The sequence below is a fragment of the Triturus cristatus genome, chromosome 1_1 (assembly GCF_964204655.1).
Source record: "Triturus cristatus chromosome 1_1, aTriCri1.1, whole genome shotgun sequence".
NCBI classification, from domain to species: Eukaryota; Metazoa; Chordata; class Amphibia; order Caudata; family Salamandridae; genus Triturus; species Triturus cristatus.
In genome coordinates this window covers 442,502,615-442,515,974 of record NC_140579.1, presented here as the reverse complement: position 1 = coordinate 442,515,974, position 13,360 = coordinate 442,502,615, and positions in this window count along the sequence as shown.

Sequence of the window (13,360 nt, the reverse complement as noted above, 5' to 3'; positions counted from 1 at the left end):
CAGGGGCAACCCTTTGAAGAACAGAGCTGGCTCTATCAGGGGCCCCTGAAAGCCCAGGGGCAACCCACTACAGAACAGAGCCAACTCCATCAGGGGCCTCTGAAAGGCCGGGAGCAACACTGCAGAACAGAGCTGACTCCATCAGAGGCCCCTGAAAGGCCGGGGGCAATACAATGCAGAACAGAGCTGACTCTATCAGGGCCTCTGAAAGGCCAGGGGCAACACTGCAGAACAGAGCCGACTCCATCAGAGGCCCCTGAAAGGCCGGGGGCAATACAATGCAGAACAGAGCTGACTCTATCAGGGGCCCCCGAAAGGTTGGGGCGACACTCTGCAGAACAGAGCTGACTCTATCAGGGGCCCCCCAAAGGCTGGGGGCGACACTCTGCAGAACAGAGCTGGCTCTATCAGAGGCCCCGAAAGGCTGGGGGTAACACTCTGCAGAACAGAGCGACTCTATCAGGGGCCCCTGAAAGGCCGGGGGCAACACTCTACAGAACAGAGCCGACTCTATCAGGGGCCCCTGAAAGGCTGGGGGCAACACTCTACAGAAAAGAGCCGACTCTATCAGGGGCCCCCGAAAGGTCATGGGCAACACTCTGCAGAACAGAGCTCACTCTATCAGGAGCCCCTGAAAGGGTGGGGGCAACGCTCTGCAGAACAGAGCTGACTCTATTGGGGGCCCCCTAAAGATCGGGGGCACCATTCTGCAGAACAGAGCTAACTCTATCAGGGGCCCCTGAAAGGCTGGGGGCAACACTTTGCAGAACAGAGCAGGCTCTATCAGGGGCTCCTGAAAGGCTGGAGGCAATGTTCTGCAGAACAGAGCTGGCTCTATCAGGGGCCCCGCAAAGGTCAGGGGCAAGACTCTGTAAGAACAGTGCTGACTCTATTGGGGCCCCTGAAAGGCTGGGGCCAACACTCTGCAGAACAGAGGGTATCTATCGGGGACCCCTGAAAGGCTGAAGGCAACGCTCTGCAGGACAGAGCTGGCTCTATCAGGGGCCACGCAAAGGTCGGGGGCAAGACTCTGTAAGAACAGTGCTGACTTTATGAGGGGCCCCCAAAAGGCTGGGGGTGACACTCTGCAGAACAGAGCAGGCTCTATCCGGGGCCCCTGAAAGGTTGGGAGCACCACTCTGCAGAACAAAGCTAACTCTATCAGTGGCCCCCCAAAGGCCGGGGACAACACTCTGCACAACAGAGCCGACTCTATCAGGGGCCTCCCGAAAGGTCGGGGGTAGCACTCTGCAGAACAGAGCTCACTCTATCAGGGGCCCCCCAAAGGCTGGGGGTGACCCTGAGCTGAACAGAGCTGGCTCCATCAGGGGCCCCTGAAGGGCCGGAGGTAATGTTCTGCAGAACAGAACTGACTGTAATAGGGGCCCCTGAATGGCTTAGTGCAACACTCAGCAGAACAGAGCTGGCTCTAACAGGGGCCCCTGAAAGGCTGGGGGCAACACCCTGCAGAACAGAGCTGGCTGTATCAGTGGCCCCCCAAAGGCCGGGGGTAACACTCTGCACAACAGAGCCGACTCTATCAGGGGCCTCCCGAAAGCTCGGGGGTAGCACTTTGCAGAACAGAGCTCACTCTATCAGGGGCCCCCCAAAGGCTGGGGGTGACCCTGAGCAGAACAGAGCTGGCTCCATCAGGGGCCCCTGAAAGGCTGGGGTTGACACTCTGCATAACAGAGCTGTCTCTATCAGGGGCCCCTAAAAGGCTGGGGGCAACACTCTGCAGAACAGAGCTGACTCTATCAGGGGCCCCTGAAAGGGCGGGGGCAACGCTCTGCAGAACAGATATGACTCTATCGGGGGCTCCTGAAAGGCCGGAGTCAACGCTCTGCAGAACAGAGCTGACTCTGGCCTTAAGAGCGGAGCATTGTGTGTTGGCTGGAGATTTTAACTTTCATATGGATGAGAGAGAGGACCCTGAGGTGATTAAATTGATCGATATTACGGCCCCTCTAGGCCTTGTCCCTCACCTCTCCGGTCCAACACACGATAGGGGCCATACCCTGGATCAGGTTTTCTCGACGCTCCCCTTAGAGGGGTTAGAACTTTTACCGGTGCTTTGGTCTGATCATAGATTGGCCAAATTTTATGTGCCAGGCTTCGAGAAACCCTCTAGTACCGTTTTTAGACAGCAGAGACTAGGAGTGAGGGCATTCCATCGGGTGACCCCAGAGATGCTAGCTCAGGCTTCTCTTGATCATCCTTGCCCCTTTTCGGGCGATTTGGAACGGGACCTCGAGTCTCTGCAGGCGTGGCTGATGGACAGGCTAGATGATCTCGCCCCTGTGAGGACACCCCGAGCAACATCAAAGCGGGTTTCTGCCCCTTGGTTTACGGAAGCACTGTCAGCTTCTCGCCGGCAGTGCAAGGTGGCTGAGAGGGCGTGGCACTCACATTATGACCCGGCGGCCAGGCTGCTGTATAGGACCACGATTAAAACATACCATCATGATATCCTCCTTGAGAAAAAGGGTTATTTTGCCAGGAGAATAGAGGCTGCCTCCAATTCCTGCAAGGAGATTTTCACCATTGTGAGGGAGTTCACGACTCCACGGTCTAATGTAACCCAGGCCGCGCCCACTGAGTCGTGGGTTTCTGCTCTTGCCAACTTCTTTACAGCTAAGATAAAGTTGATTCAGGACTCCTTTCCCTCAAGGATGGTGGAAGCGGGCCTCAGCTTTGCGGATGAGCCAGTTCCATCGGCTCCTGAGGAGTTCATCTTGGCCGATTTTCCGCCTATTTCAGCTGCATCGTCATTGGCATTGATGGTCAATCTTAAATCTGGGTCGCCTCTTGACCCATGCCCTGCCAAATTTTTGGCGAAGATGGCGGCGGTTGTAAATCCCTTGGCAAATCCACTCTTGAATCTCTCTTTGTGTGAGGGGGTGGTCCCGCAGGCTTGGAAGCAGGCGATGGTGATTCCCCTCCTCAAGAAGCCTGGCCTAGACCCTGAGGCGTTGGCCAATTATAGGCCAATCTCTCTTCTTCCTGCGCTGGCTAAAATTGTGGAGAAGCACATGCACACCGTGCTCTCTGGATTTTTGGAAACCAATGATCTGCTTCATCCTACTCAATCTGGCTTCCGCCCCAATTTAAGCACCGAGACGGCGCTTTTGGAGGTGTCTGAAGCCATTAAGGAGGCACTGGATTCAGGAGGTAAAGCTATGCTTGTCATGCTTGATTTGTCGGCGGCCTTTGACACCGTCTCCCACGAGGGTCTCCTCGTCAGACTTCATGAGATCGGTCTGAGGGGGACGGTGCTCAGGTGGTTTAGATCATTCTTAGCGGACCGTCGACAAACGGTCTGGGTCTCCCCAAACTCTGCCGTGATGCCGCCTTTGGGAGTCGGAGTCCCTCAGGGCTCTGTGTTGAGTCCGACTCTTTTTAACATCTTTATGACTCCATTGGCGGCTCTGGCGGAGTCCTTGGGGGCCCAGATCGTATCCTATGCCGATGATACTCAGCTCCTCTTTACGTGTGGGAAAGGTGAGGAGTTTGACGGAGAGAGTATTCGTGAGTGCCTTGGGGCTGTTTTCAAATGGTTCCAGCTGAACAGCCTCAAATGCAACTCAGACAAGTCTGAGGTACTCTTTTTTGGTTGTACCTCTGATCCAGATTGGCAGGAATGGTGGCCGACTAATATGTTTCCTCCTGCACATTCCTCCCAGCAGGCAAAAAATTTGGGAATTAAGATCGACAATGGTCTGACGCTGAGATCTCAGATCCTCGGTCTTACGGGTACATGTTTTGGCCTCCTGAAGATGCTCCGGAAGTTTCTTCCTTTGCTTTCAGAAGAGCACAGGAGGATCACTGTGCAGGCCTTAATTGGCTCCAGATTGGACTATTCTAATGTCCTATATCTGTGTCTTCCGGAGTATCTGTTACAGCGCCTTCAGGTGGTCCAGAACTCGGCTGCTCGGGCTATCTTCGGCCTTCATAGACGAGCCAGAGTGTCTGGCCTTCTGCAGTATCTGCACTGGCTGCCTATCCGGAAGCGGATAGTCTTCAAGGCGTTGACGCTGGCTCATAAGGCTCTCTATGCCTCGGGCGCGAAATATCTGCAAAGGAGGCTTACTTTTTATCGCCCGGCTCGATCTTTGCGATCCGAATCTCTCTTCCTTGCGGTGGTCCCTCGAGTAAAGAGGGCCCGCGTAGGGGGTCGCTCCTTCAAGCTGAAGGCATCGCAGCTTTGGAATGCTTTGTCATTGTCTGTACGTAGCACGTCTAATTTGCTGACCTTTAGGAAGGGCCTTAAAACTTGGCTCTTTGCCTCTTAGCATGCTTTCTTCCTCAGTTTTGCTGTCTTTCTTTTGTCTTTCTGTGTTATGATTTTATGTTTTCAAGCTGCCAATAAAAAGCGCCGGGACACTCCAATGGAGTAGCCGTGCGCTATAGAAATCCTAAATAACATAACATAACATAACTCTATTGGGGGCCCATGAAAGGTCGGGGGCAACGCTCTGCGGAACAGAGCTTACTCTATCAGGGGCCCCCCAAAGGCCGGGAGCAACACTCTTCAGAACAGAGGGACTCTACTGGGGGGCCACCAAAGGCCAGGGGCAACGCTTTGCAGAACAGAGCTGCCTCTAGGAGGGGTCCCCCATAGGCCGGGGGCAACCCTCTGCAGAACAGAGCTGGCTCTATCAGCGGCCCCTGAAGCACTGGGGGCAACACTCTGCAGAACAGAGCTGACTCTATCAGGGCCCCCCAATGGCCGGGGGCAACACTCTATAGAACAGATGGACTCTATCAGGGGCCCCCGAAAGGCCGGGGGCAAAACTCTGCAGAAACAGAGCTGGCTCTATCAGGGGCCACCGAAAGGATGGTGGCGACACTTTGGAGAACAGAGCTGGGTATATCAGGGGCCCCTGAAATGCTGGTGCCACCACTCTGCAGAACAGAGCTGACTCTATCAGGGGGCCCCCAAAGGACGGGAGCAGCACTCTTCAGAACAGAGAGACTCTATCAGGGGCCCCCCAAAGGCCGTGGGCAACACTCTTCAGAACAGAGGGACTCTATCAGGGGACCCCAAATGCCGGGAGCAAGACTCTGCAGAACAGAGCTGACTCTATCAAGGGCCCCTGAAAAGCTGGGGCCAACTCTCTGCAGAACAGAGCTGGCTCTATTCAGGGCCCCTGAAAGGCTGGGGGTGACACTCTGCAGAACAGAGCTGGCTCTATCAGGGGCCCCCGAAACGCTGGGGGCAACGCTCTGCGGAACAGAGCTGACTCTATAAGGGACCCCTGAAACACGGGGGGCAACACTCTGCAGAACAGAGCTGACTCTATCAGGGGCCCCCTAAAGGCCGAGGGCAACCCTCTGCAGAACACAGGATATCTATCGGGGACTCCTGAAATGCTGGCGGTAACGCTCTGCAGAACAGCGCTGGCTCTATCAGGGGCCCCCAAAAGGCTGGGGGTGACACTCAGCAGAAAACAGAGCTGGCTCTATCAGTGGCCCCCCAAAGGCCGGGGGCAGCACTCTGCAGAATAGAGCTCTAACAGGGGCCCCTGAAAGGCTGGGGCCAGCACTCTGCAGAAAAGATGGACTCTATCAGGGGCCCCTGACAGGCTGGGGGCAACACTCTGCAGAACAGAGCTGGCTGTATCAGGGGCCCCTGAAGGGCCGGGGATAAGGTTCTGCAGAATGGAGCTGGCTCTAACAGGGGCCCCTGAAAGGCTGGGGTTGACATTCTGCAGAACAGAGCTGTCTCTATCAGGGGCCCCTGAAAAGCTGGGGCAACATTCTGCAGAACAGAGCCAACTCTATCAGGGGCCCCTGATAGTGCGGGGGCAACACTCTGCAGAATAAGAACTGAATCTATTGTGAGATCCTGAAAAGTCGGAGGCAGAACACAGGATATCTATCTGGGACTCCTGAAAGGCTGAAAGCAACGCTCTGCAGAACAACGCTGGCTCTATCAGGGGCCCCAAAAAGGCTAGGGGCGACACTCAGCAGAACAGAGCTGGCTCTTTCAGTGGCCCTCCAAAGGCCGGGGGTAGCACTCTGCGGAACAGAGCTGGCTCTAACAGTGGACCCTGAAAGGCTGGGGCCAACACTCTGCAGAACAGATGGACTCTATCAGGGGCCCCTGACAGTCTGGGGGCAACACTCTGCAGAACAGAGCTGGCTGTATCAGGGGCCCCTGTAGGGCTGGGGGTAAGGTTCTGCAGAACAGAGCTGACTCTATCAGGGGCCCCCCGAAAGGCTTAGGGCAACACTCTGCCGAACGCAGCTTGCTCTAACATGGGCCCCTGAAAGGCTGGGGTTGACATTCTGCAGAACAGAGCTGACTCTATCAGGGGCCCCTGAAAAGCTGGGGGCAACATTCTGCAGAACAGAACCGACTGTATCAGGGGCCCCTGATAGGGCGGGGGCAAAGCTCTGCAGCATAAGAACTGACTGTATCGGGAGATCCTGAAAGGCCGGAGGCAATGCTCTGAAGAGCAGAGCTGACTCTATCAGGGGCCCCCCAAAGGCCGGGAGCAACACTCTTCAGAAGAGAGGGACTCTATTGGGGGCCCACCAAGGGCCAGGGGCAACACTCTTCAGAACAGAGGGACTCTATCAGGGGCTCCTGAAACGCTGGGAGCAACGCTCGGCAGAAGAGAGATGGCTCTATCAGGTGCCCCTGAAGCACTGGGGGCAACACTCTTCAGAACACAGCTGACTCTATCAGGGGCCCCCCAAAGGCCAGGGGCAACACTCTGCAGAACAGAGCTGGCTCTCTCCGGGGCCCCTGAAAGGCTGGGGGTGACACTCTGCAGAACAGAGCTGGCTCTATCAGGGGCTCCTGAAAGGCTGGAGCCAATGATCTGCAGAACAGAGCTGGCTCTTTCAGGGGCCCCCCAAAGAGCGGGGGCAACCCTCTGCAGAACAGAGCTGGCTCTATCAGGGGCCCCTGAAAAGCTGGGGCCAACACTCTGCAGAACAGAGCCGACTCTATCAGGGGCCATAAAAGGCCGGGGGCAACACTCTACAGAACAGAGCTGACTGTATCAGGGGCCCCTGAAAGGCTGGGGGCAACACTCTACAGAAAAGAGCCGACTCTATCAGGGGCCCCCAAAAGGTCATGGGCAACACTCTGCAGAACAGAGCTGACTCTATCAGGAGCCCCTGAAAGGGCGGGGGCAACGCTCTGCAGAACAGAGCTGACTCTATCAGGGGCCCCTGAAAGGCTGGGGGCAACACTTTGCAAAACAGAGCAGGCTCTATCAGGGACTCCTGAAAGGCTGGAAGCAATGTTCTGCAGAACAGAGCTGGCTCTATCAGGGGCCCCTGAAAGGCCGGAGGCAACGCTCTGCAGAACAGAGCTGACTATCAGGGGCCCCTGAAAGGCTGGGGGCAACACTTTGCAGAACAGAGCAGGCTCTATCAGGGGCTCCTGAGAGGCTGGAGGCAATGTTCTGCAGAAGAGAGCTGGCTCTATCAGGAGCCCCGCAAAGGTCGGGGGCAAGACTCCGCAGAACAGAGGGTATCTATCGGGGACCCCTGAAAGGCCGAAGGCAACACTCTTCAGGACAGAGCTGGCTCTATCAGGGGCCCCGCAAAGGTCGGGGGCAAGACTCTGTAAGAACAGTGCTGACTCTATGAGGGGCCCCCAAAAGGCTGGGGGCGACACTCTGCAGAACAGAGCTGGCTCTATCCAGGGCCCCTGAAAGGCCTGGGACACCACTCTGCAGAACAAAGCTAACTCTATCAGGGGCCCCCCAAAGGCCAGGAGCAACACTGTTCAGAATAGAGGGACTCTATCAGTGGCCCCCCAAAGGCCGGGGGCAATACTCTGCAGAACAGAGCCGACTCTATCAGGGGCCTCCCGAAAGGTCGGGGGTAGCACTCTGCAGAACAGAGCTCACTCTATCAGGGGCCCCCAAAGGCTGGGGGTGACCCTGTGCAGAACAGAGCTGGCTCCATCAGGCGCCCCTGAAGGGCCGGAGGTAACGTTCTGCAGAACAGAACTGACTGTAATAGGGGCCCCTGAATGGCTTAGGGCAACACTCAGCAGAACAGAGCTGACTCTAACAGGGGCCCCTGAAAGGCTGGGGGCAACACCCTGCAGAACCAAGCTGACTCTATCAGGGGCCCCTAAAAGAGCAGGGGCAACGCTCTGCAGAACAGAGCTGACTCTAACGGGGGCTCCTGAAAGGCTGGAGGCAACGCTCTGCAGAACAGAGCTGACTCTATGAGGGGTCCCCCATAGGCCGGGGGCAACCCTCTGAAGAACAGAGCTGGCTCTATCAGGGGCCCCTGAAAGGCCAGGGGCAACCCACTACAGAACAGAGCCAACTCCATCAGGGGCCCCTGAAAGGCTGGAGGCAACACTCTTCTATAGCTGACTCTATTGGGGCCCATGAAAGGTCGGGGGCAACGCTTTGCGGAACAGAGCTTACCCAAAGGCCGGGAGCAACACTCTTCAGAACAGAGGGACTCTATCGGGGGCCACCAAAGGCCAGGGGCAACACTCTTCATAACAAATGGACTCTATCAGGGGCCCCTGAAACGCTGAGGGCAACGCTCTGCAGAACAGAGCTGACTCTATGAGGGGTCCCCCATAGGCCGGGGGCAACCCTCTGCAAAACAGAACTGGCTCTATCAGCGGCCCCTGAAGCACTGGGGGCAACACTCTGCAGAACAGAGCTGACTCTATCAGGGCCCCCCAATGGCCGGGGGCAACACTCTTCAGAACAGAGCTGGCTCTATCCGGGGCCCCTGAAAGGCTGGTGGTGACACTCTGCAGAACAGAGCTGGCTCTATAAGGGGCCCCTGAAACGCTGGGGGCAACACTCTGCAGAACACAGCTGACTCTATGAGGGGTCCCCCATAGGCCGGGGGCAACCCTCTGAAGAACAGAGCTGGCTCTATCAGGGGCCCCTGAAAGCCCAGGGGCAACCCACTACAGAACAGAGCCAACTCCATCAGGGGCCCCTGAAAGGCTGGAGGCAACACTCTACAGAAAACAGCCGACTCTATCAGGGGCCTCTGAAAGGCCGGGAGCAACACTGCAGAACAGAGCCGACTCCATCAGAGGCCCCTGAAAGGCCGGGGCAATACAATGCAGAACAGAGCTGACTCTATCAGGGGCCTCTGAAAGGCCGGGGGCAACACTGCAGAACAGTGCCGACTCCATCAGAGGCCCCTGAAAGGCCGGGGGCAATACAATGCAGAACAGAGCTGACTCTATCAGGGGCACCTGAAAGGTCGGGGGCGACACTCTGCAGAGCAGAGCTGACTCTATCAGGGGCCCCCCAAAGGCTGGGGGTGACACTCTGCAGAACAGAGCTGGCTCTATCAGAGGCCCCCGAGAGGGTGGGGGTAAAACTCTGCAGAACAGAGCCAACTCTATCAGGGGCCCCTGAAAGGCCTGGCGCAACACTCTACAGAACAGAGCCAACTTTATCAGGGGCCGCAGAAAGTCCGGGGGGAACACTCTGCACAACAGAGTTGACTCTATCAGTGTCTCCCAAAAGGTCGGGGGCAACACTCTGCAGAACAGAGCAGACTCTATCAGGGTCCCCCAAAAAGTCGGGGGCAACACTCTGCAAAACAGAGCTGGCTCTATCAGGGGCCCCCGAAAGGCTGGGGGCAACACTCTGCAGAACAGAGCGGACTCTATCAGGGCCCCCCAAAATGCTGGGGGAACTCTCTGCAGAACAGTGCTGACTCTATCGGACCCCCCCAAAGGCTGGGGGCAACACTGCAGGTACAGAGCTGGCTCTATCAGGGGCCCTGAGAGGCTGGGGGCACCACTCTGCAGAACAGAGCTGGCCCTATCAGAGGCCCCCGATAGGCTGGGGGCAACACTCTGCAGAACAGAGCGGACTCTATCAGGGGCCCTTGAAAGTCCGGGGGCATCACTCTGCAGAAGAGAGCTGACTCTATCAAGGGTCCCCGAAAGGCTGGGGACATCTCTCTGCAGAACAGAGCTGACTCTATCAGGGGCACCTGAAAGGCTGGGGCATCACTCTGCAGGTACAGAGCTGGACCTATCAGGGGCCCCCGAAAGGCTGGGGACATCTCTCTGCAGAACAGAGCTGACTCTAACAGGGGCCCCTGAAAGGCTGGGGGCAACACCCTGCAGAACCGAGCTGACTCTATCAGGGGCCCCTGAACGGGGCAGGGGCAACGCTCTGCAGAACAGAGCTGACTCTATCGGGGGCTCCTGAAAGGCTGGAGGCAACGCTCTGCAGAACAGAGCTGACTCTATTGGGGGCCCATGAAAGGTCGGGGGCAACGCTTTGCGGAACAGAGCTTACTCTATCAGGGGCCCCCCAAAGGCCGGGAGCAACACTCTTCAGAACAGAGGGACTCTATCGGGGGCCACCAAAGGCCAGGGGCAACACTCTGCATAACAAATGGACTCTATTAGGGGCCCCTGAAACGCTGAGGGCAACGCTCTGCAGAACAGAGCTGACTCTTTGAGGGGTCCCCCATAGGCCGGGGCAACCCTCTGCAGAACAGAGCTGGCTCTATCAGCGGCCCCTGAAGCACTGGGGGCAACACTCTGCAGAACAGAGCTGACTCTATCAGGGCCCCACAATGGCCGGGGGCAAACCTCTTCAGAACAGAGCTGGCTCTATCCGGGGCCCCTGAAAGGCTGGTGGTGACACTCTGCAGAACAGAGCTGGCTCTATAAGGGGCCCCTGAAACGCTGGGGGCATCACTCTGCAGAACACAGCTGACTCTATGAGGGGTACCCCATAGGCCGGGGGCAACCCTCTGAAGAACAGAGCTGGCTCTATCAGGGGCCCCTGAAAGCCCAGGGGCAACCCACTACAGAACAGAGCCAACTCCATCAGGGGCCCCTGAAAGGCTGGAGGCAACACTCTACAGAAAACAGCAGACTCTATCAGGGGCCTCTGAAAGGCCGGGAGCAACACTGCAGAACAGAGCCGACTCCATCAGAGGCCCCTGAAAGGCCGGGGGCAATACAATGCAGAACAGAGCTGACTCAATCAGGGGCCTCTGAAAGGCCGGGGGCAACACTGCAGAACAGAGCCGACTGCATTAGAGGCCCCTGAAAGGCCGGGGGCAATACAATGCAGATCGGAGCTGACTCTATCAGGGGCCCCTGAAAGGTCGGGGGCGACACTCTGCAGAGCAGAGCTGACTCTATCAGGGGCCCCCCAAAGGTTGGGGGCGACACTCTGCAGAACAGAGCTGGCTCTATCAGAGGCCCCCGAAAGGGTGGGGGTAAAACTCTGCAGAACAGAGCAAACTCTATCAGGGGCCCCTGAAAGGCCTGGGGCAACACTCTACAGAACAGAGCCAACTTTATCAGGGGCCGCAGAAAGTCCGGGGGGAACACTCTGCAGAACAGAGTTGACTTTATCAGTGTCTCCCGAAAGGTCGGGGGCAACACTCTGCAGAACAGAGCAGACTCTATCAGGGTCCCCCAAAAAGTCAGGGGCAACACTCTGCAGAACAGAGCTGGCTCTATCAGGGGCCCCTGAGAGGCTGGGGTTATCACTCTGCAGAAAAGAGCTGGACCTATCAGGGGCCCCCGAAAGGCTGGGGGCAACACTCTGCAGAACAGAGCGGACTCTATCAGGGGCCCCCAAAATGCTGGGGGCAACTCTCTGCAGAACAGTGCTGACTCTATCGGACCCCCCCAAAGTCTGGGGGCAACACTGCAGGTACAGAGCTGGCTCTATCAGGGGCCCCTGAGAGGCTGGGGGCACCACTCTGCAGAACAGAGCTGGCCCTATCAGAGGCCCCCGATAGGCTGGGGGCAACACTCTGCAGAACAGAGCGGACTCTATCAGGGGCCCTTGAAAGTCCGGGGGCATCACTCTGCAGAACAGAGCTGACTCTATCAAGGGCACCTGAAAGGCCGGGGGCATCACTCTGCAGATACAGAGCTGGCTCTATCAGGGGCCCCTGAGAGGCTGGGAGTACCACTTTGCAGAAAAGAGTTGGACCTATCAGGGGCGCCCGATAGGCTGGGGGCAACACTCTGCAGAACAGAGGGAACTCTATCAGGGGCCCTTGAAAGGGCGGGGGCAACACTCTGCAGAACAGAGCTGACTCTATCAAGGGTCCCCGAAAGGCTGGGGACATCTCTCTGCAGAACAGAGCTGACTCTATCAGGGGCACCTGAAAGGCTGGGGGTGACACTCTGCAGAACAGATCTGGCTCTATAAGGGGCCCCCGACAGGCTGGGGGCAACACTGCAGAACAGAGGGAACTCTATCAGGGGCCCTTGAAAGGGCGGGGGCAACACTCTGCAGAACAGAGCTGACTCTATCAAGGGTCCCCGAAAGGCTGGGGACATCTCTCTGCAGAACAGAGCTGACTCTATCAGGGGCACCTGAAAGGCTGGGGGTGACAATCTGCAGAACAGATCTGGCTCTATAAGGGGCCCCCGACAGGCTGTGGGCAACACTGCAGAACAGAGCTGGCTCTATAAGGGGCCCCTGAAACGCTGGGGGCATAACTCTGCAGAACAGAGCCGACTCTATCAGGGGCCCCCGACAGGTCAGGGGCAACACTCTGCAGAACAGAGCCGACTCCATCAGGACCCCTGAAAGGCTGGGGGCGACACTCTGCAGAATAAGAACTGACTCTATCAGGAGGTCCTGAAAGGGCGGGGCAACGCTCTGCAGAACAGAACTGACTCTATCAGGGGCCCCTGAAAGGCTGGGGGCAACACTTTGCAGAACAGAGCAGGCTCTATCAGGGGCTCCTGAAAGGCTGGAGGCAATGTTCTGCAGAACAGAGCTGGCTCTATCAGGGGCCCCCGAAAGGCTGAGGGCAACGCTCTGCAGAACAGAGCTGACTCTATGAGGGGTCCTCCACAGGCCGGGGGCAACCCTCTGCAGAACAGAGTTGGCTCTATCAGCGGCCCCTGAAGCACTGGGGGCAACACTCTGCAGAACAGAGCTGACTCTATCAGGGCAACACTCTTCAGAACAGAGCTGGCTCTATCCGGGGCCCCTGAAAGGCTGGTGGTGACACTCTGCAGAACAGAGCTGACTCTATGAGGGGTCCCCCATAGGCCGGGGGCAACCCTCTGAAGAACAGAGCTGGCTCTATCAGCGGCCCCTGAATGCCCAGGGGCAACCCACTACAGAACAGAGCCAACTCCATCAGGGGCCCCTGAAAGGCCGGAGGCAACACTCTACAGAAAACAGCCGACTCTATCAGGGGCCCCCTGAAAGGTCAGGGGCAACACTCTGCAGAACAGAGCTGACTATCAGGGGCCTCTGAAAGGCCGGGAGCAACACTGCAGAACAGAGCCGACTCCATCAGAGGCCCCTGAAAGGCTGGGGGCAATACAATGCAGAACAGAGCTGACTCTATCAGGGGCCTCTGAAAGGCCGGGAGCAACACTGCAGAACAGAGCCGA